Source organism: Odocoileus virginianus, chromosome 13 (genome assembly GCF_023699985.2).
Source record: "Odocoileus virginianus isolate 20LAN1187 ecotype Illinois chromosome 13, Ovbor_1.2, whole genome shotgun sequence".
Lineage (NCBI taxonomy): Eukaryota > Metazoa > Chordata > Mammalia > Artiodactyla > Cervidae > Odocoileus > Odocoileus virginianus.
The window spans coordinates 15,110,322-15,131,171 of NC_069686.1; positions in this window are offsets into that span (position 1 = coordinate 15,110,322).

Below are 20,850 nucleotides of genomic sequence, written 5' to 3' on the forward strand. Positions count from 1 at the left end.
ACTTAAATACCACTGTTGATGGAGCTTATAGTTGAAAAATTTATCCCCAAATTTCAAACTCTCTTTCTAGATATCTACATTTACTCTTTCAAAAGTCTTCTCAAGTTTACTTCTAACAGTGTTCCCACATAGAACTTCTTTGGAAGTCCTATACGTAAGTTGAATTGATGTTTGAGTGTGCACTGGTAATTAAGAATCCTTAAAATTTATAACAAAGCAAAACTTCAGCCCCACCAACAAGAAACCAGAATTTGCTTTTAGAAATTTGGATTTGTCTATATGACTTCCATTTAAAATGGCTTCATGTCTGATGTGGCTTCTCTCAACTCATCTGTAAGGTTATTCATAAAGATACCAAAAAAGAATAAAAATTTATAATAGCATCCTAATTTTAGCAAAGATGGTATGTGAGAATAATAACCCAAAACTGTAGCTCCCCCAATGATGCTACAGTTAAAAACAAAACTGAGGACCTTGCAGTGGAATGCAGCTGAAAACCAATGACACCTGTTGTCAGAAAGGTAAATGGGGGAATAACATATTCTCCCCCATCCGTCTGCTCCGTGATTGAGAAACATAAAAACTACACCAATCCAAACACTTAGCCACCATCCCTTCGTTAAATGAATGCGACTTTGTAAGTTGTACTGTTCTAACATGCTGTACTCCTATCCTTCTGTCCATTTTCCCTGATGTGTCACTTGAGACATCAACTTCTAGAAAATGATTAGTGAAAATAAAGAAAGAATAGAAGTGATCATTTTTGTTTTGGGAGGCACAGTACAAAAAATAAAGTTTACAGATCAGGGAATGGAATACTAGACACAATGCGTAAAGGATTTTTTAAGTAGTTTTTAATGTGTTACATATGTTAAGAGTATAAAAGAATCAGGGAATGGAGAGAGGAAAAATCCCCTCTGTCCAGCATTCCCAGGTGAGATGAAAACCTGCTTCATGTTAGAAATTGAACCAGGAGTTGTGCATATTCAGCTTCAGTGGGACCCACACTGGGGCCAAGGGTTATCCAAATAACCAAACTGTTGACAAATATCAAATCTGGAAGATTTCTTGTTTAAGGCTGAAGGAACAGAAAAACAAAGCAACATGAGGCCGTTGAAAAGATTATTACAAAACAGGAGTAAAGAATTCTATCTGGATGATTGAAGTAAATATCAGATCTATGGAGATAATTTACTGTAAGTCAGAAACAAACTCCTTTCACCTAAAATTTTTTTAAAAAGAAACAAGCATGAGGAGGGGAAAAGGAGAAATAGATAAAGACAAAGATGAAGAAAGGAATGTGAAGAAGATGAAATAGCTTCTATGAAGCAGGAACAGCAGTCTATTAAGAGAGAACATCTTAAGATCAAAAAGAAGATGATAAAATAAGATCAGATTTCATAGAAATTAAAAGAGCAGTACAAAAATTAAAATCCTTTCAAGGGGGAATAACCTGAAGAAAATTAAATTATCGATATAGGGAACAGATAAGAAAAACCCTTTCAAAGAACTTCTAGTCAATATGACACCATAAAATCATGTTTATTCCACTTCCTTTTTTTTGGTCAACATCCCAAACATAGAAATGGGCTTTCTCTGGTAGCTCAGTCAGTAAAGAATCTGCCTGCCATGTAGCACAGGAGACCCAGATTTGATCCAGGGTCTCCTGGAAAGACCCCTGGAGAAGGAAATGGCAACCCATTTCAGTATTCTTGTCTGGAAAAATCCCTGGAGAAAGGATCCTGGCAGGCTACCGTCCATGAGGTCACGAGAATCAGACATGACTTATTAACTAAACCACCACCACAAATGTAGAAATAACAGATAAAATATTAAAAATAATAAATGCACAAGACATACTATACTCAAAAGCAAGATAAATACCTGCAGACCAAAACTAAACAGAAACACAATGCAGTCAGCAGGGCCAAAGACACTAGTCTGCTGGGCATGAAGTCTAGAAGAAGGCAGAGGCAATTAGGGTATATCCTGGAGAGAGCAGAGCCAGTCCCACTATGACAAATTGGGGGCTGAGGAGATAATGCCACGCCAGAAAAGAAAGACAAAGGAAGATGATAGGAACAAAGAGGCAAGTGGGACCTGGGCCAAACCTAATAACGATTATATCTGTTATAACTTTACACTGAGTAGACAAGGTAAGATCTGGTTATGGACTTCAAGACTGTAGGAAGGTTTCAGAGAAAAATACATATGAGAGAGCACCAGAGATAGTTGAAAGGTAAAGCAAAAGAAACTGAGAGGAAGAGACACAAACTCACTTTGACCTCCTAACTACAAAACAAAACACATGATTATCAGCAATCCAGATAAGGAAGAGGACATCAAAATCTGTACTCAAAAGAGGAGTTCACTCCAGATTTAAAAGGTAGGGTAATCTGAAGATGAATATCAAGAATGGTATGTTTATGATCCTAAAAGGAACTAAGGAAGTAACAGTGTAGTAAAAAACAAATAAGAAGAAGAAATCATTAAACAAAATAGGCAATATTGAAACAAGAACTGGTAGGTTTGAAAAAGAACCAATCAAAATTCCAGAATTTAAAAAATATGTATTAAGATATAAAAATCTGTAATATCAGCAAAAATTGTGGAGTAAGGACCATTGAAAATCCTCTCCTCCCTAAGAGCAATGCAAAAAGTGGCAAAAATGGTCAGACTCAACGTTTCCAGTACTCTGAAAATTAAGCAAAGGCTTGCAGCAATCCAGAGAGCATCATTCAAGAAAAATAGTTGATAAGAATTATAGCCTTGCAGTGTTTAACTTGCCCTAGTTCCCATCCTCCATCCATTCTCCAATTCTGTGGCAGCCTTGAAAATCAACAGCCTGCAGTCACAGTGAAAACTGGAAGCTTGGAAGCCATTGGAGTGGGCAGAACTTCTTTAAAGCCCTGTTCCCAGAGTAAAGCCATTCCTTGATCTTTCTGGTCATTCCCTGGAAGACCACATTTGCAAGGCTCTCTTTATTAGACCTGAATCAGAGCTTGCCCAGTACAAAATTTTTTTCCCTGGAAAAGATTGCTGAAAATAATTACAGATAATTGTTTAACCTCATAACTGCCTGAGGAAGTGGGTTACCGTTGGTGTAAACTGTAAGACTAACCAAAAAGCTTAAGAATGAAATGTCAAGAGGGGTTTGAAAAACCCCAACATATTCTTGGAAATCTAGAAGTCCATATGCAGGCTTAGAACTGTGCACATTCTCAGGAACAACCTGTGAAAGCCCTAACCACTCATCTCTGGCTGAGTGAGGAAGTAAAGACTAAGGCAGAGTTATCAACCACCTGACTTGGTGTTAAAGATGTACCAACACACACACACATACACACACACACACACACAGCCCCTTGGCAAAGGAAAACTTATTGTTCTAAACATTTCAGAAAATATCTGTCATTAGCTGACCACAGACCTAACTGAGCAGAGATTTCAATAGCCACACGAGACAAATAATGTAAACATTACTGAATTAGTTTTTGTTGTTGTTGTTGAGTCACTAAGTCCTGTCCAACTCTCTGCAACCCCATGGACTGCAGCATGCCAGGCTTCCCTGTCATTCACTATCTCCTGGAGTTTGCTCAAATTCATGTCCTTTGAGTCAGTTAGGCTATCTAACCATCTCATCCTCTGTTTCCCCCTTCTCCTTTTGCGTTCAGTCTTTCCTAGCATCATCAGAGTGATGTGACCAGATGCTATGATCTTAGTATTTTGAATTTTGAGCTTTAAGCCAGCTATTTCACTCTCCTTTTACACTGTCATCAAGAATATCTTTAGTTCTTCTTCACTTTCTGCCATTAGAGTGGTATCATCTGCATATCTGAGGTTGTTGGTATTTCTCCTGGCAATCTTGATTCCAGCTTGTGAGTCATCCAGCCCAGAATTTTGCATGATGCATATAAGTTTTGCATTTTCATATAAGTTAAATAAGCAGGGTGACAATATAAGCCCTGTTATACTCCTTTTCCAATTTTGAAACAGTCAGTTCTGTTGATTCTTGACCTGCATACAGATTTCTCAGGAGAGGGGTAAGATGGTCTGATGGTAAGATGGTAAAATTCTCTTTAAGAATTTCCCACAGTTTGTTGTGTTCGACATAGACAAAGGCTTTAGCTAGTCAGTGAAACGGAAGTAGATGTTTATTTTGAATTCCCTGGCTTTCTCTATGATCCAGCGAATGTTGGCAATTTGATCTCTGGTTCCTCTACCTTTTCTAAACCCAGCTTGCACATCTGGAAGGTCTTGGTTCACATTGTGCTAGAGCCTAATTGAAGGATTTTGTGTATAACCTGACTAGCATGTGAAATGAGCACAATTGTGGGTAGTTTGAATGTTCTTTGGCATTGCCCTTCTTTGGGATTGGAATGAAAGCTGACTTCTTCCAGTCCTATGGCCACTGCTGGGTTTTCCACATATGCTGACATATTGAGTGCAGCACTTTAACAGCATCATCTTTTAGGATTTTAAGTAGCACAGCTGGAATTCCATCACCTCCACTAGCTTTGTTTGTAGTAATGCTTCCTATGGCCCACTTGACTTCATACTCTGGGATGTCAGACTCTAGGTGAGAGACCTATTCTTGCCATCTCTTCTTAATCTCTTCTGCTTCTATTAGGTCTCTACCATTCCTGCCCTTTACTGTACCCATCCTTGCATGAAATAGTCCCTTGATATCTCCAGTTTTCTTGAAGAGATCTCTAGTCTTTCCCATTCTATTTTTTTCCTGTTTCTTTGCACTGATCATTTAAAAAGGCCTTCTTACCTCTCCTTGCTCTTCTCTGGAACTTTGCATCCAGTTGTTATATCTTTCCCTTTTCCCCTTGCATTTCACTTCTCTTCTTTCCTCAGTTGTTTATAAAGCCTTCTCAGACTAAAACTTTGCCTTCTTGCATTTCTTTTTCTTTGGGATGGTTTTCGTCACTGTCTCCTGTACAATGTTAATGAATCTCTGCCCATAGTTCTTCAGTCACTCTGTCTCCCAGATATAGTCCCTTGAATCTATTCATCACCTCCCTTGTATAATCATAAGGGATTAGATTTAGGTCACATGTGAATGTCCTAGTGTTCTCCCTACTTTATTCAATTTAAACCTGAATTTTGCAATAGGAGCTCATGATCTGAGCCACAGTCAGCTCCAGGTCTTGTTTTTGCTGACTGTATAGAACTTCTCCATATAATCAATCTGATTTAAGTATTGATCATCTGGTGATGTCCATGTGAGGAACCTGGTAGGCTATAGTCCACGGGATAGCAAAGAGTCAGACACGACTAAGCAACCTCACTGGTTCTCTGGATGTCCATGTGTAGAGTCTTCTCTTGTGTTGTTGGAAGAACATGTTTGCTATGACCAGTCTGTTCTCTTGGCAAAACTCTGTTAGTCTTTGCCCTGCTTCATTTGGTACTGCAAAGTCAAATTTGCCTGTTACTCCAGGTATCTCTTGACAAACCAGTAGCTAGGCTGACTAAGAAAAAAAGAGAAAAGATTCAAGTCACTAAAAGAGGAAACATTACTACTGACCTTATAGAAATAAAAAGACTATAAAGGAATAATATGAACAATTATATACCAAATTAGATAACCTAGATGATATGGATAAAATCCTAGAAAGGTGGAAAACCAAAAAAAAACTTATTCAAGAAGGAATAGAAAATCTAAACATATTAATAACAAGTAAGGAAATTGAATTAGTAATCCAAAAGCTTCTCACAAAGAAAAGTCCAGAATGAGATGGCTTCATTGATGAATTCTATTAGAGAGTTAATATAAATTCTCCACAACTCTTCCCAAAGCCAGAAGAGGAAGGAATACTTCCCAACTCATTCTGGGAGGGCAAACACATCTCAAGAAAACAGAAACTACAGGCCAGTATCCTTTGTGAAAATCCTCAAGCAATACTGGCAAACAGATTCAATAACATACAAAGAGGATTATACCCTGACCAAGTGGGATTTACCCCAGTAGTTCAAGGCTGGTTCTCATGTTAATAAATCAGAAGACTTAATAATGTTAAGAAGACAATACTCTTGAATATGATCTGCAGATTTAACACAATCCCAATCAGAATTGAAGCTGCCCATTTTTTTTGAAATTCACAAAATGATCATAAAATATGGGAAGTGAAAGAGATGCAGAATAGCCAATACAATCTTAAAAAAGAACAAAATTGAGCCACCACAATTCCCATTTCAAAATTTACTACAAAGCTACAATGATTGGAACTACCATAAGGATAGGCATATGCATCAATTGGCCTAGAGTTGAGAGCCCAGAAATAAACCTATACACTTATGCCAGTTTATTTGATAGTGAATCCAGGATAATTCATTAGGGAAAGAAATATTTTCAACAAACGATGCTAGAAAAACTGAATATCTACATGCAAAAGAATAAAATTGGACTTCTAGATCACACCATATGCAAAAGTGAACTCAAAATGGATTAAAGGCCCAAATGGAAAACTAGAAAACTCTTAGAAGTATACATGCTACAATATAGATGAACCTTGAAAAATATACTACGTGAAAGAAGCCTGGCACAAAATGCCACATTTCTGTGATTCCATTGCATAAAATGAATTTGTTATGGCAGGAATAGAAAACTAATACAACTGCTAAAGCCACAGTGCTATTCTATGGAAAATTTTAGTGCTAGTATGTTATGATCAAGTACAATGAGTTTTATACACATAATTTAATGTACTTTCTTCAATGAGTCCAAAATTCTCACATAGTTAATGAGAACCAAGCCTGAAGTATGGCTAGCTTCACATCAAGAGGACATGGAAGTAAGCATCACCATCAGTAGCCAGTAGTCAAGGATCCCAGGTTTGGCTGTGATCTCCATCCTGAGAAGGGTCCTGGCCAACATCATGTAAACACAATTTCCTGCTTTGCCTGTGCCTGTGTCAGTCATCCAGTTCAGCACATTTGCCAAGTGTCTTCTAGGGAGGCCATGTGTCAGGTCCTAAGGAGATTCAGAATTAGTAAGACTCTGGCCTCAGGGAACCTGCAATCGTGGTAGGAATGGGAAAAGATTTCCTACCATTTGATCAAAGACCAGCCATTAACATTTCAGCAGATATTTCCTTTGAGACACTAGAACAGGAATGTCAGGGAAGCCACATGCACTTAGAAATTTTTTTTGTCATTGAGACTTAATAGTGTGGATTGTGGATGACTCCTTAATCCTGATGGAGAAGTATTTGAAGGGAGGAGGGGAGATAGGAATAGTGAAAATGGAGGGTGATGTTAGGTACAACTTGACTGAGCACTCTTAGAGACAATCAGAACTTGACTTTGATGGTTGCATATAGGCAGTATAATTTGAGGCAATCCATGAAAGCCTTCTGTGCATACATTTCTTCATATAAAATGGGGATAATAATAGTACCTATTTCCTGTGATTATTATGAGGATTAAATAAAGGAATATGAAGTGTGCCTCGCACAACTTCATAACTGTTAAAAACCCATTAGATCTCTCCTTACTCAATTAATTTTGGAGGCATTCTGATGAACTAAATCTGGCATTGGTATGTTTTTCATTAGATCCCCGCTTGGAGTTAAAAACTTAAAGCCTTTTGGAGAATTTTAAGATAGTTATATTAGTTCACTGTTGCTTTTCTTTATATATCTGGAATGAATCTCTAAAAGTATAGCTACGTCTTGCATTGTTTGTAATATCCTAAACATTTAATATTATGAATATTACCAATTAAGCCAAACACCAAGTCATCCAATCTACCCTTTTTGGGTTCATCTTCCACTATTCTGTATATACAATTTTTACTTTTAATATAATGGTGTTAACTATCCAATACTGTGATTTAGAATCATCGAAGATCTGTAAGACCTCAATAAAATAATGCAAAGGTAGTTAGTACTGGGGCCAAAGCTTCTCTCTCACACATGCCAGGAGGTTAATACTATCTTTGATTTTATCTAGTATGAATATTTATTGGCTTATTAAGTCATAGTGTATATCATGAAACTGAAAATAATACTGAGTTTTCCAGTGACCCCACTCCCTCTCCAGTGTAATTCTTGATTCCAGAGACTCTTGACCACAGGAGAAAATATTCAACATAAAAGAAGTCTTTGAAATATGGTTTAGTTAACTCAGTGTGCTCTGAATTCAAATAGATTTCTACATTTACCAACAATGCCATTTAAGTACCCACATTTTGGTCATTTTAGTTATATTTGAACTATATTACCTGTGTAGCTGTTATGGCCCATTTCACCAGCTCAGGAAACAAATTTGATCACATCCTATATTCTTCAAATTAGAATAGCTTGATTCCCCTGTTCATCAAATAATAAGCATTCAGGATCTTTCTGAGGGTATTCTTCTGCATTATTTAAGAACCCAAGTGTTCCTTCAATCTAGAGGGCCCAAGTTCTACTTGTGGATGTCTCTCAGAGACCAAACTGGAGAATCTGCCAAATGCCACAGTTTGAAAAAGACTTACTATTGTCTTTGGTCTGATACTCTGATGCATCTTTGTACGGTGGTTCTCTTGCTGTTTCAGATATGTTTACAGACCTTATCAGTGCTTGGTTCATACTAACATGTTCACCTCTCATTCTCAAAGCAGATCCTCATTGTGCCAGAACCAGTCCTTCTCTGCATCAGTCTAGGTACTGCCACTGAACCAAGAGGCCCACTCTGGAGAGATTTTCCCCATAAGGACTTTCCCTTTGAGTTGTCTTCACTTCTTTTTCCTACAGGTAGACCTCAGTCAAAACTTTCTGAATCCAGCAGAGGCATCTAAAGTTGTTAATCTCAAAAGATGAGAGAATGGTAGAGTTGAGAGTGCTACTGTTCCCTTTCAGAAGGCTCCCTGATGTCTGTGAAGATTTCCTCATTTTTTCCCACAATGATCACATCTATATTACCAAGTTGTTATTTGAAGGAGCTGCCTTTGTCAAGCTACAAAAAGGGCCTTTCCCCAGAATAGCCAAGGCCCAAATGCCTAATGGTTGCGTTATTGAGAGACGTCTTTCCAGGGAGTCTCCTAGAGCAAGTTCTGTGCAAGACAACTTGGCACATCTGCCTAGGTGGTCTGCATCAGATTTTAGAAGGTACCTTCTCCTGAAGGAAAGAAAAAATGTTAATGTTCCAGGTGGACACCACACTATGCAAGACACCACACTATTCGGAGATGAAAATTCAGTAAAGACAAATTTTCAAGTTAGATGGGTATCTATCCAATTTAATCATTATTCTGCTGTGTGTGCTCAAGCCAGTAACTTAATCACCTTGAGTGCATGTAATAGCTCAATTAGGAAGTATCTGTGACTTTAATAAAGAACTAAAAAATAGTAATTTAAACAAATTTGAATTTTTATTTTTTCTTTCATATGAAGAAGTACAAAAGTTGGTAATTGCAGACATTGTTTCAGTAGCTTAAGGTGGCAATGTCAAGGACTCTGCAATTCTCTTGTCATTTCTGTCATAATCACAAGATGGCAGTTGCAGATCTAGCTGGCATATCACATTTTAGGAGTGGAAATGAGGAAAGAATGGGAAGAATGAAGAGTCTGTGCTTGTTTCAGGAAATCAAGAGCAACCCAGAAATCCCAGCTAACTTTGGTTTCCATTTCATGGGCCAGAATGTGTCCAATGGACTTTCCTATCTTCAGGAGAGTCTGGGGGTGGGAATTTTAGCTTTCTAGGCTCTAAAGTATCAGGAGACACTGAACAAAGGGTATAGAAATGAGTATGGGATAAATCAACCTACAGTATTTGGCACACAAATAAAAATGTGAACTAAGGCATTAGCAGCAAGGATGGACTAAAGTGGACAGGATTGAAGCTGGAATCAACAATGCTCTTTGAGTAACTTGAGGATGGAAGTGATGGGCAGGGCATAGGTCAGGAACCACATCTGATTTTTTGGTAGCCTCCTGAAGGGTCTAATAAAGCTCTCAAGACAAAACAGACTGTCAAGAAAGCTTGGTCCCCAAATGATGTTCAGAGTTATGATTCTGTGAATGTATAGTATGATCCCAGACTCTTCTTCTGGGAGCCAGGCCTTATAGAATAATGGGAACTACCTGTTAGCCCTTGCTTGATTTTTAGCCAAAGTTTATGCCAAAATGTTCTATTAGAGACTTTTTCCTGTTTAAGTTTAGGATTTTTTTGTTAGTGACTGATTCAAACAAAAATTCAATCACTTTGTATTAAAAGGAACTTTTACAGCATAAACAGAGGATAGATACAGGGCCTGATAAACTCTGGAATCCTACCAGAGGCATTGGTGAGGGAGCTTGATTTCCATGAGAGCTATTTGGTCAGTCTTTTGGAACCACTTTTACATGGGTATCCTATTATTTAACAGGCACTTTAAATTGAGACCAGCATCCTGATTCTCAAGCAGTCCGGCTTTTATTGGAAATCTCTGCCACATCTAAACATCTTTAGTAGATTTTATAAATAGAATTGTAAAAGGCAGCAACCAGACTTCAAAGCGTAGACATGTTGGCCAGAATTGTGAAGCTGGCGACAATTTTTGCTGGTTGTAAAGCTCATGGAGACTCTTTGAATCTCCAAGACAATTGACAAGGAAGAGGGTCAGCATGCCTTCCTCCTGAGTACCTCTTGGATGGGCCTGAACAGACCAGGTGTGGGGAGAGCTGGCAGGGAGGGAACCAACATACTTTGGGATAGATGTTGGAAGTACCAACTAAAATACTCAGGCCACAGCAGAACTGAAAGGAACCAGGCCAAATTGAAAATAAACTAGACGGAAGGAGAGACTGACCACACTTTCTGAGCTTTGATTTCTTGTATCTCTCATCTCCTGCCCTGGTCTTCCTTCCACTGTGAAGACTTCAGGCATCCTCTGCCCTCAGGTAAACCTGACTCTTCTTTCTTTTCTGCACCCACTGAACTTTGTAGAGACACTTTAATGAAATGATTAATTTTTACATTGTATTCTGTCTCCTATTCTCAGCTCTAGACTGTGAGCACCTTGAAAGAAAGGGTTGTATCTTATTCATCTCATGTACACAACAAATTAAAAGTGTGTTTAAAGAAAGTTGGGTCTCTTGGGAGAATCTGGGTGATAGAATCTGGGCTGAGGGAATTATTAAGGAAGATTGTTCACGTTTCCCTAGCCTACAGCAAAGTTCTCAAAGTGAGGTCTCTGAACCAGCAGCATCAGCATCATTTGGGAACTCTTTAGAAATGCACTCCCTCCAAGCCTGACCCCAGACCTACTGAATCAGAAAATCTGTTTTAGTCAGGGCTCTCCAGAGAAGCAGAGGCAATAGGCTGTTTATACATATCGAAAGAGATTTATTACATTGGCTCTCTTGGGACTGACAAGTCCCAAGATCTGCAGAGTGAGTCAGCAAGCTAAAGACCCAGGAGAACTGGGTCCAAAGGAACTTGGCAGGTCTTGGCAGGCTCAAGACCCAGGAAGAGCCGGTGTTTCCATTTAAGTCCAAAGGCAGGGAAAGCTGATGTTTCAGTTCCCAAGCAGTCAGAGAAGAAGGAATTTCTGCAACCTGTGTTTTAACAAGCCTTCCAGGTGATTCTGAGGCACTCCGAAATTCAAAAATCACTGATTGAAACTTTCCAAATCTCAGGTTTCTCATCTGTAAGATAAAGCTAATAGTAGCAACCTCAAGGGGTTGTTTCAAATATGAAATTAGATGATATATGTATAATGCTTAGTCCAGAGCCTCATACATATCCAACACTCAGAAAAATTATTGAAAGGTGAATGTTATATTTTGGTTTGTTTCATTTGCCATATGAGTGACTTTTGGAAAGTATTCTCAATATTGGCATCATCTTATGGCACATTTGGATTACTCACACAAGAGTTTCCATTGGTTTATCTAAATTTAAAAGTTCATCCAGCTAGACCCTACCCTTACAGAGTCCTTGTAACCTGGCCACAGCCAGGCATGAATCCTGTCTACCCCGTTTGGTCCTGTTCCTGTCCCTCAGGTACTAGAGAAGATAGATTTCAGGCAGCAGTCAATATTTGTGCCCTGCAGGGGACAGTCTTCTAGGCCCTTAGCTACCTAAGTGGGAAAAGAAAGAACCTTGAAGAACTGCTGCTCAAGAAGAAAGCTGAAGTGGAGAAGGCCTCTCACCATCCTCTGACAGGACACAAAGGATATCAAATGGTTCTGGAGCCCCCATCCATGTTTAAACGGCCAATTAAGGCAGTTAAAGTTTTCCAACTGATTTCCTCTAAGTCACAATAGTTTAAAATTGATCAACAAAGCACAACCCTCCTTAAGGGGAACAGACAGCAAACCCTCCCCCCCTCCCCACTGCTTTACTTAATTCTACCAGGTTTCTAGCATCATCCCCTCCCTGCTCCAGGAAAATCCAATTTAATTCTTCTATATTTACTGCACCAGATGAGCCTTTAATCCAAGACAGATAAAATGCCTATAAACCCACTTTCAAATGGCATCCCCAGATAGACTATTCATGAAAGTGCACCTGAACACATACACATATATGTACATACTCAACAATCTAGACCACATTTCCCTGTTTGATTATAGCCCCAGGGAGGGCAGAAACACAATTTTCAAGGGTGATGTCAGCTCCATACATCATGCTGAGGAGAACATAACTAGGGTATAAAGCAGCTTCCTCTTGCCCAGAAGCTGCTCCCACAGAATACTCCTTGTGAGTTCTGCTGAAACACCACAGGGGTGGTTGAGACAACCCAGTTTCTGGCATGGCAGGCCAATGAAATTCCTGTCCTTTCACTCTCAAATAAATAAAGCTTTGAAAACTATCATTATTACTGTTCTTTAAATGAGTCTGCATTGCCTCAGCACTACCCCCTCCCACTGATTTCCATTTGTTTTCCTGTCAGAGCCGAGTCTTTGCAGCTAGTGTCTCCCCGAGCAGGGTGAAGATGTAACACCCTTCTCTGCTGGGCTGACCCTCCCTGGAGAGCCCAGTGGGGGTGAGGTACTGCCTGGTGGGAATTTTCTCATTAGCCCTACAAGCAGCATGTATTCCAGCCCAGAGGCTCTAAGCAGAGAGAACTGCAAATATTTTACTGAGAGAGGGGCTCAAGAGTGTTACAACTAGTGTATTACCACTGAATCTATTCTGTCTGAAACTGGCAGAAATGGGAACAGGGATACTGGTCCCCTCAGGTGACTGGGTAAAAGGAAGCTGCCAGGAAGAAGACAATAAGTGAATCCTAATATCGCTGTGACTTAATCTCCATCAGCTGACTAGCTACCTAAAGCAAATGCTGGAAACAAGTTTGAAAGGGGAAGCAGCTGAACAAATAATGTGAAAGTAGTAAATGCCAGAATATATTAATAATTCTTAAAGCAAAATTTTTCAGTTGACTTGGTACTGTGGGATATACAAAGTGACAGACATGGGCTTTGCCCTCATGATGCTTGTAGTTCAAAACAAGAAATAAGACACATACACAAATCACATGACAAAACCCAGAAGCACAGAAAGATCAAGAAGAGAAATTTGAACAAAAGAATCATAGGAATTCAGAGAGAAGACTTTTACCTGGTCAGGATTGGGAAAAGCTTCATGAAGGTCTTCTGTATAGAGTTCAAATGCCATTTGGATGGAGTTTTGGAAAGAAAAAAAAAAAAAACTACTGTATTTCAAAAGGCAAATATGAGAAACCCTCTCAGGTGTTTGCCTCCCAGAGTTGCTGCCTTCTCAGCTCACTTCTTGGCTAGAAGAGCCAGCCTGACAGTTTAGAGACTACACACATAAGGTATTCATTTCTTGAGTCAGACTTGAAGCAAAAGCGTGGTCTCTTGACACAATGGTGAATGGTACTGAAGAGACATTGGATATGGGGCCTTTGGGGAAAGGTTTACTTCCTGATTTAAGAAAAGAAAGAAAGAAAAAAGAAAGAAAAAAAAAGAAAAGAAAGAAACTGTGCTTCCTTCCCGGCTTGAATGTTGTCACCCAAGAATGTGATGCTTGGAGTAATGGCTGCCATCTTGATATCTGGAGGAAAAGCAAGAGAATTGCAGAGTAGCCAATTTTCATCCAAGACATAGAAACCAATCCTGGAACTCCTGACTTTCAAACTTCTTTTTATGTGCTGTGAGGATTTTTTATTTGGTAAGACACTTCTGGTTGCGTATTCTATAACATGGGGCTGAAAGCATCTTAAGTGAAGCACAGAAATCCATTCAGGACAATGGACATCAGTAAGGACAAGGAGAGCATTCTTATTTTGACAGATGCTTATAGTTTATGGAGAGGGCTAACGTGAAGTAAGGTTGGAGAGTATAGGCCAAGTTCTGGAAGAATTCTATGGACTGGGGTAAAACGTGAGTTTATTCTGAAGGCAGTGGTGAGAGATGTGGAAGGCATTTAAGCAACTTACTGTCCTGGCCAGAGCCGTGCAATGAGAAAGTTAATGCTAAAGCTGAGATATAGAGGAAGGCTCAGACTCAAGAGAGTTAGAGTGGGAAAAACCTGTAGGATTTATTTTGCAAAGAATCTGATTCAGTCAGTTCTAATGAGATGGATGAAACTGGAGCCCATTATACAGAGTGAAGTAAGCCAGAAAGATAAAGACCATTACAGTATACTAACACATATATATGGACTTTAGAAAGATGGTAACGATAACCCTATATGCAAAACAGAAAAAGAGACTCAGATGTATGGAACAGACTTGTGGACTCTGGGAGAAGGCGAGGGTGGGATGTTTCAGGAGAACAGCATTGAAACATGTATATTATCTAGGGTGAAACAGATCACCAGCCTAGGTTGGGTGCATGAGACAAGTGCTCGGGCCTGGTGCACTGGGAAGACCCAGAGGGATCGGGTGGAGAGGGAGGTGGGAGGGGGGACCGGGATGGGGAATACATGTAAATCCATGGCTAATTCATTTCAATGTATAACAAAAACTACTGTAATGATGTAAAGTAATTAGCCTCCAACTAATAAAAAAAAAAAAAGAAAAGAAAAAAAATAAATAAAATATAATGGGAACCACGTAAAAAAAAATAAATAAATAAATAAAATAAAAAAATTAAAAAAAAACAATTGATAAAAAAAAAAAAAAAGAATCTGATTCAGGAATTATCAAGCACATCTTCACATTATTTTACCTTGAGGAGGTTTAAAAAAAATACTGAAATCTAGATTCCTCCTTCAGAGATACTGATTCAATTGGTCAGGGGTGGGAACTTGCATTGTTTAAGCTCGCCTAATGTGTGGCCACTGTTGAGAAGCCTTGGTGCAGCTGAGGAAAAGGGAAAGACGAGATAGACATGGTAGAGATTGTGGAAGCAGATGGGTAAGATGTAGGGGACAGAGGAGAGGAAAGAGTCAAAGATCTCAAAGACTTCTTTCAAGATAGGATAACTGGGAGAATGGCAGTGCCATTTACACAAATGGAGAAGTTAGAAGAAGAAGAAAGTTTACGGAAGAAAAGTTCAATTTGAGAAATATTGAATTTGAAATGATGGGAGCAAGCTCTGTATTCTAGACAGAACTAAGCTAAAATTATAATCTGAAATCACCTCCATTGGGGAATTATGGATTCTTTGGAGATGGTGATTTGCCGAGGAGGGAATGTCAGAATAAAGAAGACGACCAAGGACCAAAACCTTGAGGAACAATATGGAGAATGGATAAGGAAAGAATAACCCAAGGAGAAATAACTTTGGGGAGTTAAAATCTAATACCTTTCATCCACTTAGACTAATATTGATGTATAGATATCTGGTGGTAATTAGACCTCTGGATATCAGACTTGCATTGTTGCAGATTAATTCAGGAAAGCTGTCCACCTTTCCTATCTAGCAATATGCCTGAGCAGTAACATGAAGTTATCTGTCCTGCTTCTTCACAGTAGAAAAAAATAAAGTGAATTTAATATTAAACTGTTAAAAAAACAATGAGAAAAATTTTCAAATGATATTCTTAAATAAATTTCATGCCCTAAAGAAATAAAATTAAACTTGTTCATATGCCTCACCAATGAGATCACATAATTTGATAAACAACTGATTAGGGTTGGGCAGCTGATATTTCCTCCTCATAAATAATTTAAAATATCTGAAATTTTTCATCTTTGTTTCTACTTTATTTGTAAAGAGTTGGACAAATACAAATTCCAGACCTCTCCAGTTGGTTATGATAGTGTGATAATACTTAACACCACTGAACAAAAATATTACTGTGTAGGTCATTATTAGTTAATGACATTCATATATACCTCTGAGTTATTAGAACTACTTACATGTTTACTACTGATTCAATTAATACTATTAATTATACTATTGTGTTGTGTAGATAGTTATGTAGATAGATCTAACATTTTCTTTTACAAAAATCTCCTTAGACCTACAGGTCTTTTATACCAGCCTTTTATACCAGACTGATTTCAATAAGGTAGATTAAACCTGCCTTGGATTATATGGAAATTGTTTCTATTATTTTACTTTCCCTCAGCAAACCATATAATTGCATATAAAAGATGGTGATGACATTTGTGGGGTAATAGAGAAGAGAATCGGTGTATTTGTTAGAGTTTCAGACAGTCTCTATTGAGGTAAAGAAACTACTGACGTTATCAGATACTTTTATACTTACATTTTAATATGAATTCAGATTTCCCAACTTTGAAGGAAAGGTCTAATGAAAAATAACACACAGTCCCTCTTTTATTGTTTGATCTGAACAAGGGAATGGCAAACCCACAGTTACTTCAGTGTAAGCTGTTTACAAACCTGAACTTCTTCAGGCAAAACTTCTATTTAGATTTTCTATCTGGGATACAGTTGCTTAAAATCAGACACTCATCATCCAAAATACAAAAAAAAAAAAAAAATTATGGCTACAGCCAGGGTTAATTACCTTTACTTTTCAAATGAAATTGCAATAATGGTTATACTGCTGAGAAAAACATAACTAAACTCACAAATTTCTCTGGAGCCTTCTCATGTTCATGTATGACCTTGGAGGTCCTTTTCAAGTTCATGAGCCAAGGATTCCACAGTGAATTCTACCTGGAGTAACTTCACTGCTGTCTTAAGAGAAGCTTGGCTAAATTCCAGATTATTTTCTACTTTCAAAAATATGTAGGTTCCTACAGTGAAATATTTTTAGCCATACAAATTACTTTTTTTTAAGAAAAGGACAAAGAAAAGTACTATCTTTTTGCACACAAATACACACATTATATGCACACAAATACACACATTATATGCATGATACTATTTGGAACCAGTCTGTTGTTCCATGTCCAGTTCTAGCTGTTGCTTCCTGACCTGCATACAGGTTTCTCAAGAGGCAGGTCAGGTGGGCTGATATTCCCATCTCTTTCAGAATTTTCCACAGTTTATTGTGATCCACAAAGTCGAAGGCTTTGGCATAGTCAAAAAAGCAGAAATAGATGTTTTTCTGGAACTCTCTTGCTTTTTTGATGATCCAGCGGATGTTGGCAATTTGATCTCTGGTTCCTCTGCCTTTTCTAAAACCAGCTTGAAAAGGAGTACGTCAAGGCTGTATATTGTCACCCCGCTTATTTAACTTATATGCAGAGTACATCATGAGAAACGCTGGGCTGGAAGAAGCACAAGCTGGAATCAAGATTGCCAGGAGAAATATCAATAACCTCAGGTATGCAGATGGCACCACCCTTATGGCAGAAAGTGATGATGAACTAAGAAGCCTCTTGATGAAAGTGAAAGAGGAGAGTGAAAAAGTTGGCTTAAAGCTTAACATTCAGAAAACTAAGATCATGGCATCTGGTCCCATCACTTTATGGAAAATAGATGGGGAGACAATGGAAACAGTGTCAGACTTTATTTTGGGGGGTTGCAAAATCACTGCAGATGGTGATTGCAGCGGTTGCTCCTTGGAAGGAAAGTTATGACCAACCTAGATAGCATATTAAAAAGCAGAGACATTACTTTGCCAATAAAGGTCCGTCTGGTCAAGGTTACGGTTTTTCCAGTGGTCATGTATGGATGTGAGAGTTGGACTGTGAGGAAGGCTGAGTGCTGAAAAATTGATGCTTTTGAACTATGGTGTTGGAGAAGGCTCTTGAGAGTCCCTTGGACTGCAAGGAGATCCAACCAGTCCATCCTAAAGGAGATCGGTCCTAGGTGTTCATTGGAAGGACTGATGCTGAAGCTGAAACTCCAATACTTTGGCCACCTCATGCTAAGAGTTGACTCATTGGAAAAGACCCTGATGCTGAGAGGGATTGGGGGCAGGAGGAGAAGGGGACAACAGAGGATGAGATGGCTGGATGGCATCACTGACTCAATGGGCATGAGTTTGGGTAGACTCTGGGAGTTGGTGATGGACAGGGAGGCCTGGGGTGCTGCGATTCATGGGGTGGCGAAGAGTCAGACACGACTGAGCGACTGAACTGAACTGAACTGATTGTTGTTTTACCTAAGCATCTATTAAATAAATTCTAAAATTTTTGTATCAGTTATAATGGTTAGCTCTGGGGATGGAGTAACAGATGATTTAAAAATTTTCTACTTTATGTTTTCTGTTCATTTCATGGTGCATATGAAAATTGATGATCAGAACATTGATGAAACATTGATGACACATGATCAGAAAATTTGTTGATATACTGATGTAGTATACCCAACTCTTATTTATAATCAATAGCCATAGCTACTTTGAGCTTCCCAGGTGGCGCTAGTGATAAGAAAAACTCACCTGCCAATGCAGGAAACACAACAGACCCGGGTTTGATCCCTGGATTGGGAAGATCCCCTGGAGGAAAGCATGGCAGCCCACTCCAGTATTCTTGCCTGGAGAATCTCAGGGACAGAGGAGCCTGACAGGCTATAGTCCATAGGGTCACAAAGACTTGGGCACAACTGAAATGATTTAGCACTCATGACAAGCATAGATACTATGGAGAGTTATCACCACATAAAACACAAACACGGGCTTCCCAGGTGGTGGAGAAGTAAAGAATTTGCCTGCCAATGTAAGAGATGTGAGTTCCATCCCTGGGTTGGGAAGATCCCCTGGAGTAGGAAATGGCCACCCACTCCAGTATTCTTGCCTGGAAAATTCCATGGACCAAAGAGCCTGGCAGGCTACAGTTCATGGGTTTGCAAAGAGTTGGACGTGACTGAGTGACTAAGCATGCACACACTCACACACAAGTTGTGGAGGGAAAGAGGGCAAACCAGAGATCTATGAAATTCTTCAGGCAAGAATACTGGAGAGGGTAGCCATTCCCTTCTCCAGGAGATCTTCAAGACCCAGGGATTGAACCCACATCTCCTGCACTGTGGCCAGATTCTTTACCAGCTGAGTCACCAGGGAAACCCAAAAAAGAGATAGATGCCTCCAAACCAGTGGTTTCCAAAGTATGGCCTTAGGACCAGCGGCATTAACACCTCTTGGGAACTTCATAGAATTGCAATACTTGGTCCATACTGACGTACTGAATTGGAAACTCTAGGATGGACCTAGTAATCTGTAGTTTAACAGTCCCTCCAAATAAGACTAATTGAGAACCAGTGGTTCAGGTCACAAGTAATCAGTAGAGTCAGAGAGGGCTCTGCAAGTTTTTTCCTACACTGTTGCCTAGTTAGAGCTAATTATCTTAGATTGTCAAGGCAGTGGAATTTTCTTAAAGGCAAGTGCAGAGTCTTTTAACTAAATTGTTAGTCTTCAGGATTTGTTTTTGAAAGTACCAATTCAGTGACCATTCATAAAGCATAGCACAACATATGGTTTCCAAACCCCTGTTTGTGATCTGTATGGGTCCTAAAAATGCCCTCTCATTGTGGGCCATTACGGGAAGAAAATGAATTTGTATGATGCAAAAATGGTAGATTGGTATTATCGCTCTTTATATGACAAGTTTGCAGAAAATGGCAAATAATACTTTTAGTTTATATCCAGCTATAACAGCAACTTATTATTTCCAAACATTAAATTATAGTCTAGCGAAATGAGATAGGCTACATGGTCACTTCTTCATGGAATCTTCTTCTAGTAGCAGTTTTTAAATGTGCATGTTCAGCTAATTGAAAACAGAGAAACAGTTTTATTTCTCAGAGATTTTTGAAGTAGCATCTGATGGTTTATAGTTCGTAATTCTGGCTGTATAACAATTGGGCTGATAGTTTCTTCACTGGGGTTGCTGACCTCTAAAGATGATTCGATAAACAGGAAACCTAGAGTCATGAACTCCGCTTTGGTAGACTCACCAGATAAAGATAAGCAAATAGCAAGTGAAAACAAAGTGAACAAAATTACTGACACTGATTATGGCCAGTGTCCAATACCAAAATAACAAATCAAAAATGGAAATAATTATAATAGTTGTTTGTTGTCATATAAATGAAACACCAAGCTGAGCAGAGAGTTTTTTTCAGTTCCACACCGTGTTTGACATTGGCATACACATATGCTGTGGCTCTTACCAGGCTCTCTCCAACCACTGCTCCAATTCTCACTGCTTCTTGGCTTATCTGTGTCTGTCCCCCTGAAGACTCACTGTAAGTACTTGTCCTCTGCAAAAGCACTCTTAATAGTCTGATCCAACAGTTCTACTACAAAAATTTCTATTTATTGTTTATACCAGTGTTTCCCAAATTGCACCCAACCTTATTACTGCCACATTTAGAAATTTTGTTATGATACACCATTTGTTCTATTGTTTACATACATGCTGGATAGTTTCTTTAAATTCATTTACTTTTTGCTAAAATAAATGTATTTAAAATCAACTTGATATTGGACTTACCTGGTGTTCCAGTGGTTAAGAATCCACCTGCCAAAGCAGGGGACATGGGTTTGATCCCTGGTCTGGGAAGATTCCACATGCCATGGGGTAACTAAACTCATATTCCA